We start from the raw sequence: 13,482 nt of genomic DNA, 5'->3' as shown, positions 1-13,482 counted from the left end.
TTCGCGTTTATCCTGAAAAGATAAAACTAAACATCTACTTTTAAAATAAATAATCATGACTTAACAATTACAAAAAAGAATTAAACACCTCATATATTTATAAAAATTCATTTTTAATTTAAATAGTAACAATTATGCATGGGTTATACGTAATCTGATTTTCGGGTTCTACACTGACAGTATCCATGTTTGTGAGAAATATAAAACATAATTAATATTAAAAATATAAAATATAACAAAATTATATAAAATAGTATAATGCAACCGAAAAAAATTATAATTACATTAATAAAACATAAATAATACAATTAAAATATAAGAATTATTGAAATTACCTTTTCAAATGTCGTTGTACAGAATTTGTAATTAAATGAGCTACCAGAGTTTAATATCTGCAATTAATTACAAACATTATCAGATAATATACATAAAACAATTCAATATAGAAAGAAAAAACATAGATTCGACTTAGACTCGGCGCAATTCTCCCAAATTCTGTTACTCAGCACAATTCTCCCAAATCAAATTCTGAATTACTGAGACTCGGCGCAATTAACTAAAATTCTAAGATTCGACAGAAATCTATCAAATCAAATTAGGAATTCCAATAATCACACGATCGACGCAAATTATGTAACACCTCTGACCGATTTCATAAAATAACAGCGAAATTTTTCTAAAATTTATTTGAAGGGAGGAAGGATTTAAAATTTCTTGACATAAACACATTTTCAATTTAAACAATCAAAAGTATATACATGATCAAATAAGTGTTGCATCAAAATAAAAAATATCATTTTTATCATGTCCAACAATGCTAACAAAATAGCCTTCTTCCTTCCATCTTCTATGCATATGACCTCGGCTCGAATAAACGTCCTGGCCCGTCACTCTTATCCGCATCACATGAAATAACTGAAATGAGTATAAAACTCAGCAAGTGAAACTCTTACATAACAATGTATACATATCATACTCTGTAAAACATGCTTTGAAATCATTAAATATCATCTAACTCTTTAAACATGAATAATAGTAGAACATTAACATAACGATGGAATTATTCTTTTATCTGATGGATTGATATTTCAATAGTATCTCTGTCTCTGTACCTATATCCCATCGATATAAATCGATTACTCTGTTGGGATATAAGCCTATGGTCGTTGATCAACTAATTGCATGCATCTCTGACTATCTCTTTATCAATCAAATAAATCAATTTGAACTCTCTCTTGGACATTAAAACAAACACTTTGCATACTCTTTCCTTTGCATTCCCTTTTACATAACTGAGACATAAAAATGCCTCTCATATACAACAAAGTATATTCTACACATAACATGAATCAAATGGAAGGGAATAGCATGTTAAAACCATTGAAATACAATACATATACTTCATGTGAGCACAAGGAATGAATTCCACTTACAACCAATAGAAAGCTTGAATCTAATCTCTTGGTACAAAACCTACAACAATAAACCATGTATTGCACCATCAACAACCCAATAATCAAACAACCATACCATAAAACCGATAAAAACAACACAATAATGAATCCCATAATTTCTCCAACACCATAATCCAAGAATAACTAAACCACAAGCTTACCTTAGCTCCTTGAACCCACAATGATCTTGTTCTCACTTCAAATACCCAACAAGAAGCTTGAATCAAAGGAAGAAAAGAAAGAAATTGAGAACCCTAGGTATCCCTTGAGATGAATAACTGAGAAGAATGGATGGAAATGAGTGAAAATGAGGCAAACTCTTGTATTTAATCACTTAAATCTCGAAAACACGACTTTACTGTTCACGACCGCGGGTGGGCTACAGTTCATACTGCGGGTGCGCTAAGCAATCTGTACAACTTCCGAAAATCCAAAGGCGACGACCGCGGGGTGCGCTGCTCAACAGACCGCGGGTGCGCTGAAGGTTCTGCCCAAACACCGCGGGTGCGGTCTCTTTTCCAGTGCGGGTGCACTGATTCTTCTGTCCAATCACCGCGGGTGCACTGCATAATGGACCGCGGGTGCACTCTCCTCTGTAGCCAACAATATACTCTTTGCAACTAAATCGAATCGCAACGTCGCTTCTCCTCATAATTAGGCAACACTATCAGCAAGAAAGTTGCACCACTATGTCTTATCTAACAACTACAATTGGTCTCATACCAATTGGCTCAACATACAAATGATAATGAATTAAATCGCAATGACGCTACACTATGACTACACAACATTTATAATCAACAATACCATAAATCATAAATCCAAATTCTTAACATCTAAACTATACTTAAACTTAACCAAATAGTCCATAAACATAAGAAATCTTAAACCGTACCGTTCACCAAGCTTGGATATTACAATCTCCTCTCCTTAAAGGAGTTTCGTCCCCGAAATTGACATCACTGCGCAAACAACTCAGGATACTTTCATTTCATCTCATCCCATGGTTCCCACGTGGCTTCTTCAATCAATTGATTTGTCCAAAGGACTTTAACAATGCCGATCTCTTTGTTTCTCAATACTTTAACTTTGCGATCCAGAATTTGGATTGGAATCTCTTGGTACGTCAAATTTGGCGTCAAATCCAATGGCTTGTGACGAAGAACATGGGAAGGATTCGCAATATACTTCCTGAGCATGGAGACATGAAAAACATTGTGAACTCTATCAAGATCTGGTGGTAAGGCTAATCTGTAAGCTCGATCACCAACTCTGTCCATATCTCAAATGGGCCAATAAACCTTGGACTCAACTTTCCCTTTTTTCCAAACCGCATCACACCTTTAAGAGGTGCAATCTTTAAGAACACATGATCTCCAACCTGAAACTGCAACGGCCTACGTCTTACATCAGCATCACTCTTCTGTCTTGAATGTGCTGTCTTCATCCTTTCTTGAATAACAGCAACAACATCAGCTGACTGTTGGACCAACTCTGGACCCAACATCTTTCTCTCACCAATCTCATCCCAATATAAGGGGGATCTACACTTTCTGCCATAAAGTGCTTCATACGGTGCCATGCCAATCGTCGTTTGGTAACTGTTATTGTACGTGAACTCAACAAGAGGCAATTTGGAATCCCAACTACCAGGATAGTCGATAGTACAAGCTCTGAGCATATCTGTAAGGCCCGAGATTTTATTACTGTAATCTGAGATTAATCTGAAATGATTTATTTATTAATTGAGATAATTATATACGGAAGGATCAAATCGGGAGAGCCAAAAGAAGATTTGACATGAGATGTAAGGAGAAGTCCTCGCGCACATGCACGACGTGTTGGCGCACATGCGCGAGGAAGGCAGAACCTTTCGCGCATATGCACGACGTAGATGGAGCACATGCGCGGGATGGGCAGAATGTTTGGCGCATATGCGCGACGTAGATGGCGCATATGCGCGAGCTGACAGAATGCTGGTTCGAACTACCGGCGCATATGCGCGACTTTGTGCAGAACATGCACGATGCCACTTGCCCTTGTATCATGTAGCATATGTATATATATATATACCTACATGCAAACCCTCCAGATTAAAAAGGAAAGAAACGAGGGATAAAGCTCCAAGTTCTCTCGGGTGAGAAATTGAATGTCACGTAAAATTCGTCCGTCTGTTTTTGAATCCGATTACAGTACTGAATTCCTACCGACGCAGGCTAAAACTGGACGTAAGTTTTGTTATGTTTAGACATGATTTGAATTCATGATATTGTCAGAATTGAATATGAATCAGATATAGTGTTTCTGCTACAGTAGACATTGTATAATTGAAGTCAGATTAAAGAATAGACTGTTTATACAATTGTTATGATTTTTGAAAGATATTGATTGGGATTTGATATCAGAGTTGTGTTGTTACTGATCTTAAGTGTACAGATATTGAGATTATGAATTGTACTGATACTGATTATGAATTCTGATATTATATCTGTGATGAAGTTGTGATGAGGAGACGAGCAAATGTGGAAGGTGTAAAAATGCAATGGGATGATCCATTTGGCGTTGAGAGCAATCACCGTGAGGTAAGCAGGTATGACTTTAGTCCTTATCTTAGTTCATTGCTGTGTTGTGCTCAAGAATTTGGGGTGAGTGTTGAAAGTGTGATGTCCAAATGGTCTAACGATGAGATGACGATTTTGTCAGGGAGTCACAGCGTTGAGGATGGTGATATAATGCATGAATTAAATTCAAATGTTAGTTATTTTGAGTGTTCAAAGATTGTCAAATTGATGAGGCTTTGTCATGGCAATGACTTGTGTGCATTAGAATTAAATTCATGTGATGAGTTAAATGATTGCATGGATAGTACATTTACTGTGTCCTATTTGCATGATTTATATTTGTTTGGTTATGGTTTTGAGAGGTGCAGGGATGAAGATGCTTATTTCTTTGTTTATGATGAATACATGTTTAAAGAGAATAAAATTTTCATCACACACCTATTGCATGAGTTTCTGTTTGATATTGAGGCGCATGACCTTTGTTTGATTGGTAGCCATGAAGTAAATAGGGTCATTGATAGGATGCATGAATTTTTACTATGGTTGCATATGAGGAGGTCTATTGGGTGGAATTGTGAATCATGCATCGAACATAAGAATTTTTATGTTCATAATGAGTACAATTTTAAGGAGAATAAATTCGTCATTCTACATTCATTGCATGAGTTACGTACTAGTGATGCATATAGTGGTTTTTACCTTTGATAAAATGAATGATTTTATGTGTTGGTTGCACATGAAACGACATGTTGAGTGTGATTGGGGTATATGCATTACATACAGGAGAATGACATGTCGAGTATTATATGTCAGGCATCAGTTATATCTTATTCCTAGTGAACTATGGTCGTACACGTGTGTGGATATTATTTTGGTGTTGACTAGGTCTAAGAAGGGGAGAAATCTGATTTTTGTGATACTTAATCATATTTTATCATTTGGTGCCTTTTACTATTTGGTATATGTTGATGTTGATGAGTTGATGGTGAATGCTGCCATGGAGTTAGGGATCGAAACGTTGATGTCGCGTGTGGGCGATAGCACCTACAAACTTGAGTTTAAAGGTAAGCATATTAGTCATACAATTCTTGTTATTACTAACTTGCTTCGTTTTTGTGTAGGTATCAAAGATTTGAGGACAAATCCTTTTCAAGAAGGGGAGGATGATGCGAACACGGATGGTCAGGCGCCAAGGAAAGCATGGGACCCTTTGGAGTTGCCGGAGGGACCAATCACGAGGGGACGATTGAAGAAGTTCAAGGAAGCATTGCACGGACTTATGAGCAATGAAGAAGGTCTTACAAGCGAGGTGCAAAGTGCTGGAGGGTTTTTGATGCATGGAAGTGAGTTTGGAAGTCACAAGAACATTATTCAAGTGATAGATGAAGTTGAGTCCAGCAGCATCGGCGCCCGAGCGGTCAAATATTACCGCCCGAGCGCCATACTTACTGTCCGAGCGCGAGTAGTACAGAAGCCTTGGCGCTCGAGCGGTAATATTTGACCGCCCGAGCGCGAGTCAGTTTCGGGAAGAATCCTACTTTCCTATTTTAGAGTTTTTATTATCTTGGCAAGTAGATTTCATATCTTTTTGATTTGGTATCAATATATAGACGAATTTTATTGATTGAAAACAACTTTTGTTCATTATTGATTGAGTTTATAAAAACTTTCTTTGAGAATTCTCTCAAAAACAAGATTAAGTTTCGTTATAACTTTTTGCGTTGTATCAAATCAAACTTATCAAAAGATTTATCTTTTGTGGCGTTTGTCAATCGAATATCACGAGGGTTGCCAAGGACGGGTTCTTTGGAGGTTCTGTTGAACGAGATTGTTTCTATCGTTGATGAATTGTTGCTAGACCGCGTGATCTAGAGGCGATTTTTACACCTATCAATTACTTGTTTCAAAGATCGGGAAAAATTAAAGATCTCGTGGGCGGGATCGCATCAGATATGGAGATTATATACTGATTTGAGTATTGATCAGAACAGGTTTTGAATCGAATTATATACTGATATTGTATTAATGTGATTGTCATTGCCAGACTGGGTATGGACAGATTGGAATACAAGACTTCGTCTTCGTCAGACCGGGAAGACAAAGGTATAATTCATGTTTTGTTTTGGGAAGACACAACTCAAATGAGATTCAATTTGAGTTTCCCAACAAAATCACATACTAGAATTGTTGTTTATCTTTTTCTATGATTATGCTTTGTTTATAGATTTATATTCAAGCATTTGAGATAGGAAAGTCATTTGGTAGATTCGCCAAATTACTAGATGTTCGGTGGTATCGACGCTTCGGATCAGAGTCACTCCGATTGTAGATATTCGATACAGACAGGGCCGAAGTCTAGGAATAAGACGTACAGTCACCCCGATTGGGAGGGTAGGTGACAGACAGTGACGTCTTATTCACACCGGGATCCCTAGAGTTAAAGTTGAGTTGAGTCAGATATGAATTGAATTGAGTTGCATGTTAATTTTATTTTGGTTTCAGAGATTATGGAACCCATTGTTACTGCATGCTTATTTTGATTTAGTTCCATAGACTATGAAACCTATTGCTATTGATTTTATGCATGATAGTATGCTTTATGATTTATATTGTGTACATGCATGTCTACCATGTTTTATACTGGGATTTATTCTCACCGAAGTATCCGGCTGTTGTCTTGTTTTGTATGTGTGCATGACAACAGGTGGGGCAGGATCGGGGTCAAGAAGATGATGAGAGAAGATGAGTTAGAGTGGTGATTCCGGACTTGTTGTAGACTTGGTTTAATACTTGAAATTTAGTAGTTGAACCTTAGACTAGTTTGAATAAGTGTTGTACATTATTGTACTTTTATACTGAGATGTATATTAGTTAAATTCCATTACGTTCCGCACTATATTTTTAAAAAAAGAAAAATTTTTAGACCATGTTTATCTTAATTGATAATTAACTCCCAAAGATGAGTAAGAAGATGATTAGCGTCCGGGTCCCCACAACAGGTGGTATCAGAGCGATAGATCCTTTAGACTGAGATAGAATAGAATGATCGGGGCATATTGAGTTTTCTTTCCTTGCATGTGATTGCTAGCATGAGATTTATTTTAATGTTGATTTACATTATGTGTGCTAGCATGATACTATGATTTACTGATTTGAAATACATGTTTACCTGATTATCCGATTTGAGTTGGTATTATGTATTATTGAGTATGAATCAGATCTGATTCATGATCAGCAGTAAGATGATCCGAGAAAGAATGGAACAGGTTTGTAGTACTTGGGTTACTAATGGTTTTGATAATCAGATATACCTCCTAGAAGAATTCCAGAACGGGGCAGTACTTCGGTTGAACAGATAGATATATCAGAAACTCCGATGGAAATACAGTTGAAGAAATTTCAGTCGTTTCAACCGCCGATTTTGAGGGGTACTGAGATGTCTGAAGAGTGTCAGAATTGGTTAGATGACATAGAACTGTTGTTTGATTTGCTTAAGTATTCAGATGAACAGAGTTGAACTGATATTCCACCAGTTACGAGAGGCTGCCAGAAGTTGGTGGATTACAATCAAAGGAATATTAGAACAACGTGGTACTGTGATCATGTGGGAAGTCTTCAAAGATGAATTCTATCGAAGATTTTTCTCAGTTTCATACCGAGAAGACAAAAGAGCAGAGTTTGAGAATTTGAGACAAGGCCAACTGAATATTGAAGAATATGTTGCTAAATTCTACTCTACTGCATTTTGTTCCTCAGATAACTGGAAATGATGAAGCTGTAGCTGAGCAGTTCATCAAAGGATTGAATTCAGAATAGTTGCATTGATAAATATGTAACGACCTTACCATTTTGCTGATACTTTGAGTAGGGCAAAAGAGAGCTGAGGTGAGTCTGATTCGACAACGAGAAAGGTTTAGATGTGATTCAACTCCGACAAAGCAACTCCCTCTTAGATTTGATAAAGGTAGACGAGTGGAAAGCAAGATTTATGAAAGCTCGAAAGAAACAGTTTAAGAAGTTAGGGAGCGGACTGAGCGATTCATCTAGCTCCAGTGGTTCCAGCCCAAGTTATACTAGAGTGTATTGTAGGATTTGCGGAGGGAGACATCCCACAGAGCAATGACAGGGAGTGACTGGTAGTTGCCATATTTGTAGACAGCCGTGACACTTTGTTAGAGTTTGTCCTCAGAAGAAGTTCCCGAAGATTTTTAGGGAGCAGAAGACCGAGGAGCAGACACAGGACACACTTGATGATATAGGCGAGGTACTGTTCTTTTATGATTATATTGCATAGGTATTGATATATACTAATGCATTCCCTACGATGATCTTTGACTGAGTTTGCATTGAGATATGCTGTATCTGTTGAGTCTGTTTGTACTGTAGTATTGATTCCCTTACTTTTGGGAAAGAAAGATTGATATCAGAGATTTCTGTGAAATATTGTATACTACAGTAAGATGAGAATGACGGTCGAGTTAGATTATGATGTACTTGTGTTTCTGATTTGACCGCCTTATTGATATTATATGCTGAACAAGTACAGAACTATTGTAGATTCTTTCCAGAAAAATATAAGATTCAGACCAGATAGGGCTGAGAGTAGAAATTCCACGGTAAGGATTCTAGATCTAGATTCCTTTGATATCTGTATTGTTTAGGACTCGATTGATACAGAAAGGAGCAGATGGTATCCTTATGTATTCAGTAGACATGCTGAAATCGAGCCTAGTAAGGGGAGATTTGCCAAGTGATGTACGAGTTGGTTGACGTCTTCCTAGATAAGATTTTGGATTTGCTTTATATCAGGAAGATAGATTTCAGAATTGAATTTATACCAGGTACTGTTTGTATTTTAGAATTCAGTACAGAATGATATTGAATGTACAGAATTTCACTGCATGAATTGAAAGAATTGAAAGATCAGTATAAGAGTACTGGCCAGGAGTTACATTTGATTTAGTGTTCTCTATGGCATGTTTCAGTATATTCAGAGATATTCTGATGATTTCATGCTCGTTGTATCTATGATATTTTGTTATATTTGCAGCCTCTGATTGATTGAATCGAATATCTGAAGATTGTATTGAATACTCTGAGAACTGTGATTATTGTATACAGAAATTATTCAGATAAGAATCTTGCTTGAAACAGACTGTATTCAGAATAAGCGATATTTGAATTTAATATACCGATTGATTTTTGACACATTTGAGATTGTGATCAGTGACTGAGAACGATATCGATATCAGAAAGATCAGAAATTTCAGAAATGTCAGAAATTTATTTTGTCTGAGTTGCAGATTATCTTATCCGATTATGTTTTGAACTACTTGTGAATTGTTAGCTTCAAGATAAATATTTGATACAGATTATTCAAATCGAATCAGAGCTGAATTCGAGAATTTCGGCAGTTCAGAGAATTAACCAGAATGTTCAGAACTTAATTTCGATAATCAGAGCAGAGCATCGATCAGAGTGACAGATATGTGATTTTTACTGTATGAGAATGATTATCGTATGATGTCAAAAGTGTCAGATTTGCACGACAGAATTTTGATATCGATAGTCAGAACCGAATACCAGGTAGGTATTTTTTTTAATTTATATTATTAACTGATTTGTGTGTACCAAATAGTTCGAATCTGAAATGACAGGTAGTGTCCGAAATGCACCATAGTAGATTCGGTTTCATTTTGGTGATGAGAATGTATGATATTTTGAACAGATAGTTTTGACATAGACAGATTAAATCAGTTGTGACAGAATTGTACTGAAATGTTGACAGAATTGTACTGAAATGTCTGAATCGCCAATAAATGAAGATAGAAAGATAGAAATCAGAAGAGTTATTACAGAATTGGTATATTTCTGACGACATGGGGAGTATAATTCGATGAATTTCGTAATGAGATCACTATAATACTTTCCAGATTGTGATATGATATGATTGTGATTGACAGATTGTTCAATCTATATCTATTAGTTTGTACAAGATGACGTACAAACATGACCAGATGACAAAGATCGATGTCAAATAAATGGTCAGATTGATCAGAATGTTGAAATAGATTATATCAGATTGTGAATTTTGATTGAGTTTGTAATTCTGGCAGAACATACCATGAACTCATTCATATATATCCACCGACTGACAGATAGCCAGAACGTACTATCCAGATATTAAAAGATATTTATGGAGTTATAGTGTTGGATGTTAGCACTAATTGACATGACATATTGTCACTATATGAATTATTGTATAATGATAGCTATCAAACGAGTATTGAGATAGCTACAGATGAGACATTGTACAGTGAGTATTGCGGATTTCCTCTGAATGGGAATGATATTACGATGATATCTGAGATTGAATTTGATAAAAGCAGAAATCTGATAAAGAAAATGAAGCTGATTCAGGAAAGAATGAAAACCAGCTTCGAATGAACAGACTTAATATGCCGACGTCGGATGGTGACGATTGGTAATTGAAGCCGAAGATTGAGTAAATATCCTTGACTGGGATAAACAGATTTGATAACAGCTGATGATATGAGCTGTTGATTGGTATATACGGATGTAGTATAGCCAGTATTGTGAGATTGATTCTGTCAGAGTTATTTCGAAGGGTATTAATATATTATGCTCATGAATTATTATTCCAATTTAGAATCAGAGATCCGTACAAGAAAGATATTTCAGAATGAAGACTATTCTATTATTGAAAATACAGTAAGTTGACAGGGCATCAAAGAGATTATCTAAAAGATAAAATTTGTCATGAGATTAAGATTTCAGAATGGATTCATTGAGATAAGTTTCTGCTTTAAACTCTGTGTACATTTCTTCTGATATGTCTGAATTGATTAATTACGAGTTCGAGGACGAACTCAGATCTAAGAGGGGGAGAAATGTAAGGCCCGAGATTTTATTACTGTAATCTGAGATTAATATGAAATGATTTATTTATTAATTGAGATAATTATAGACGGAACGGATCAGACCAGGAGAGCCGAAAGAAGATTTGACATGAGATGTAAGGAGAAGTCCTCGCGCACATGCGCGACGTGTTGGGCGCACATGCGCGAGGAAGGCAGAACCTTTCGCGCATATGCGCGACGTAGATGGCGCATATGCGCGAGCTGACAGAATGCTGGTTCGAACTACCGGCGCATATGCGCGACTTTGTGCGTGCACAACGTGCAGAACATGCACGATGCCACTTGCCCTTATATCATGCAGCATATGTATATATATATATACCTACATGCAAACCCTCCAGATTAAAAAGGAAAGAAACGAGGGATGAAGCTCCACGTTCTCTCGGGTGAGAAATTGAATGTCACGTAAAATTCGTCCGTCTGTTTTTGAATCCGATTACAGTACTGAATTCCTATCGACGCAGGCTACAACTGGACTTAAGTTTTGTTACGTTTAGACATGATTTGAATTCATGATATTGTAGGAATTTAATATGAATCAAATATACTGTTTCTGCTACAGTAGACATTGTATAATTGAAGTCAGATTAAAGAATAGACTTTTTATACAATTGTTATGATTTTTGAAAGATATTGATTGGGATTTGATATCAGAGTTGTGTTGTTACTGATCTTAAGTGTACAGATATTGAGATTATGAATTGTACTGATACTGATATAAATTCTGATATTATATCTGTGATGTTGAGATGGACGGGGATATCAAAACTGTATTGTTATGCCGTCGAAACATCAGTTGATTTAGAGTGATCAGATTCAGTAATGATTTCGATGATACCTTGTTCAGATATGGATCAGATTATATACTGATTTGAGTATTGATCAGAACAGGTTTTGAATCGAATTATATACTGATATTGTATTTATGTGATTGTCATTGCCAGACTGGGTATGGACAGATTGGAATACAAGACTTCGTCTTCGTCAGACCGGGAAGACAAAGGTATAATTCATGTTTTGTTTTGGGAAGACACAACTCAAATGAGATTCAATTTGAGTTTCCCAACAAAATCACATACTAGAATTGTTGTTTATCTTTTTCTATGATTATGCTTTGTTTATAGATTTATATTCAAGCATTTGAGATAGGAAAGTCATTTGGTAGATTCGCCAAATTATTAGATGTTCGGTGGTATCGACGCTTCGGATCAGAGTCACTCCGATTGTAGATATTTGATACAGACAGGGCCGAAGTCTAGGAATAAGACGTACAGTCACCCCGATTGGGAGGGTAGGTGACAGATAGTGACGTCTTATTCACACCGAGATCCCTAGAGTTAAAGTTGAGTTGAGTCAAGATATGAATTGAATTGAGTTGCATGTTTATTTTATTTTGGTTTCAGAGATTAAGGAACCCATTGTTACTGCATGCTTATTTTGATTTAGTTCCATAGACTATGAAACCTATTGCTATTGATTTTATGCATGATAGTATGCTTTATGATTTATATTGTGTGCATGTCTACCATGTTTTATACTGGGATTTATTCTCACCGGAGTATCCGGCTGTTGTCTTGTTTCGTATGTGTGCATGACAACAGGAGGGGCAGGATCGGGGTCAAGAAGATGATGAGAGAAGATGAGTTAGAGTGGTGATTCCGGACTTGTTGTAGACTTGGTTTAATACTTGAAATTTAGTAGTTGAACCTTAGACTAGTTTGAATAAGTGTTGTACATTATTGTACTTTTATACTGAGATGTATATTAGTTAAATTCCATTACGTTCCGCACTTATATTTTTTTAAAAAAAAAAATTTTTAGACCATGTTTATCTTAATTGATAATTAACTCCCAAAGATGAGTAAGAAGATGATTAGCGTCCGGGTCCCCACAATATCCTCTAAAATCTGAATAACTCTCTCTGATTGACCGTCGCTCTGAGGATGATATGTTGTACTGAATGCTAACCGTGTACCCAAGGCTCTATGTAAACTCATCCAAAACTCTGAAGTAAATCTAGGGTCACGATCGACACAGGAACACAATGATGTCTGAAAATCTCTGCTATGTATTCTTCGGCATACTAGTTCATGGAATACGTTGTCTTGACTGGAAGAAAATGCGCTGACTTGGTCAACCGATCAATAATAACCCAAATAGAGTTATAACCTTTCTGCGTTTTGGGAAGACCAACCACGAAGTCCATTGTAATGAGCTCTCATTTCCATTGAGGAATCGGCAATGAATGCAATGTCCCAACAGGTTTCTGGTGTTCGATTTTCACCTGCTGACAAGTGAGACACTGAGAAATAAAAATGGCAATATCCTTCTTCATATCTGGCCACCAATAAAGTCTACGAAGATCCTGATACATCTTGGTACTACCTGGATGTATCGAGTATGGCGCGGTATGTGCCTCTGTCAAGACGTCTCGCCGAATATCATCACCAGTAGGAATACATATACGGCCTCTGAATGTCATCAAACCATCTTTATTCATCCCATACTCTGAATTACCTCTCTCCT

At 36.5% G+C, this 13,482-nt stretch overlaps 1 long non-coding RNA gene across 1 annotated transcript in view; it reads right to left on the bottom strand.

Annotated features, from left to right (window-relative positions):
• Positions 1-416: 416 nt before the first annotated feature.
• The window catches only part of LOC142545058 (uncharacterized), a 36,677-nt gene continuing 23,611 nt past the window's right edge, over positions 417-13,482 (bottom strand). Inside the window, exon 3 of the long non-coding RNA XR_012820211.1 lies at positions 417-564. This is a non-coding gene — a long non-coding RNA (uncharacterized LOC142545058). The remainder of the gene's footprint in view (positions 565-13,482) is intronic.

This window comes from Primulina tabacum, chromosome 5 (assembly GCF_025594145.1).
Source record: "Primulina tabacum isolate GXHZ01 chromosome 5, ASM2559414v2, whole genome shotgun sequence".
Taxonomy (NCBI): Eukaryota; Viridiplantae; Streptophyta; class Magnoliopsida; order Lamiales; family Gesneriaceae; genus Primulina; species Primulina tabacum.
This window is presented reverse-complemented; position numbering and strand designations above follow the sequence as displayed.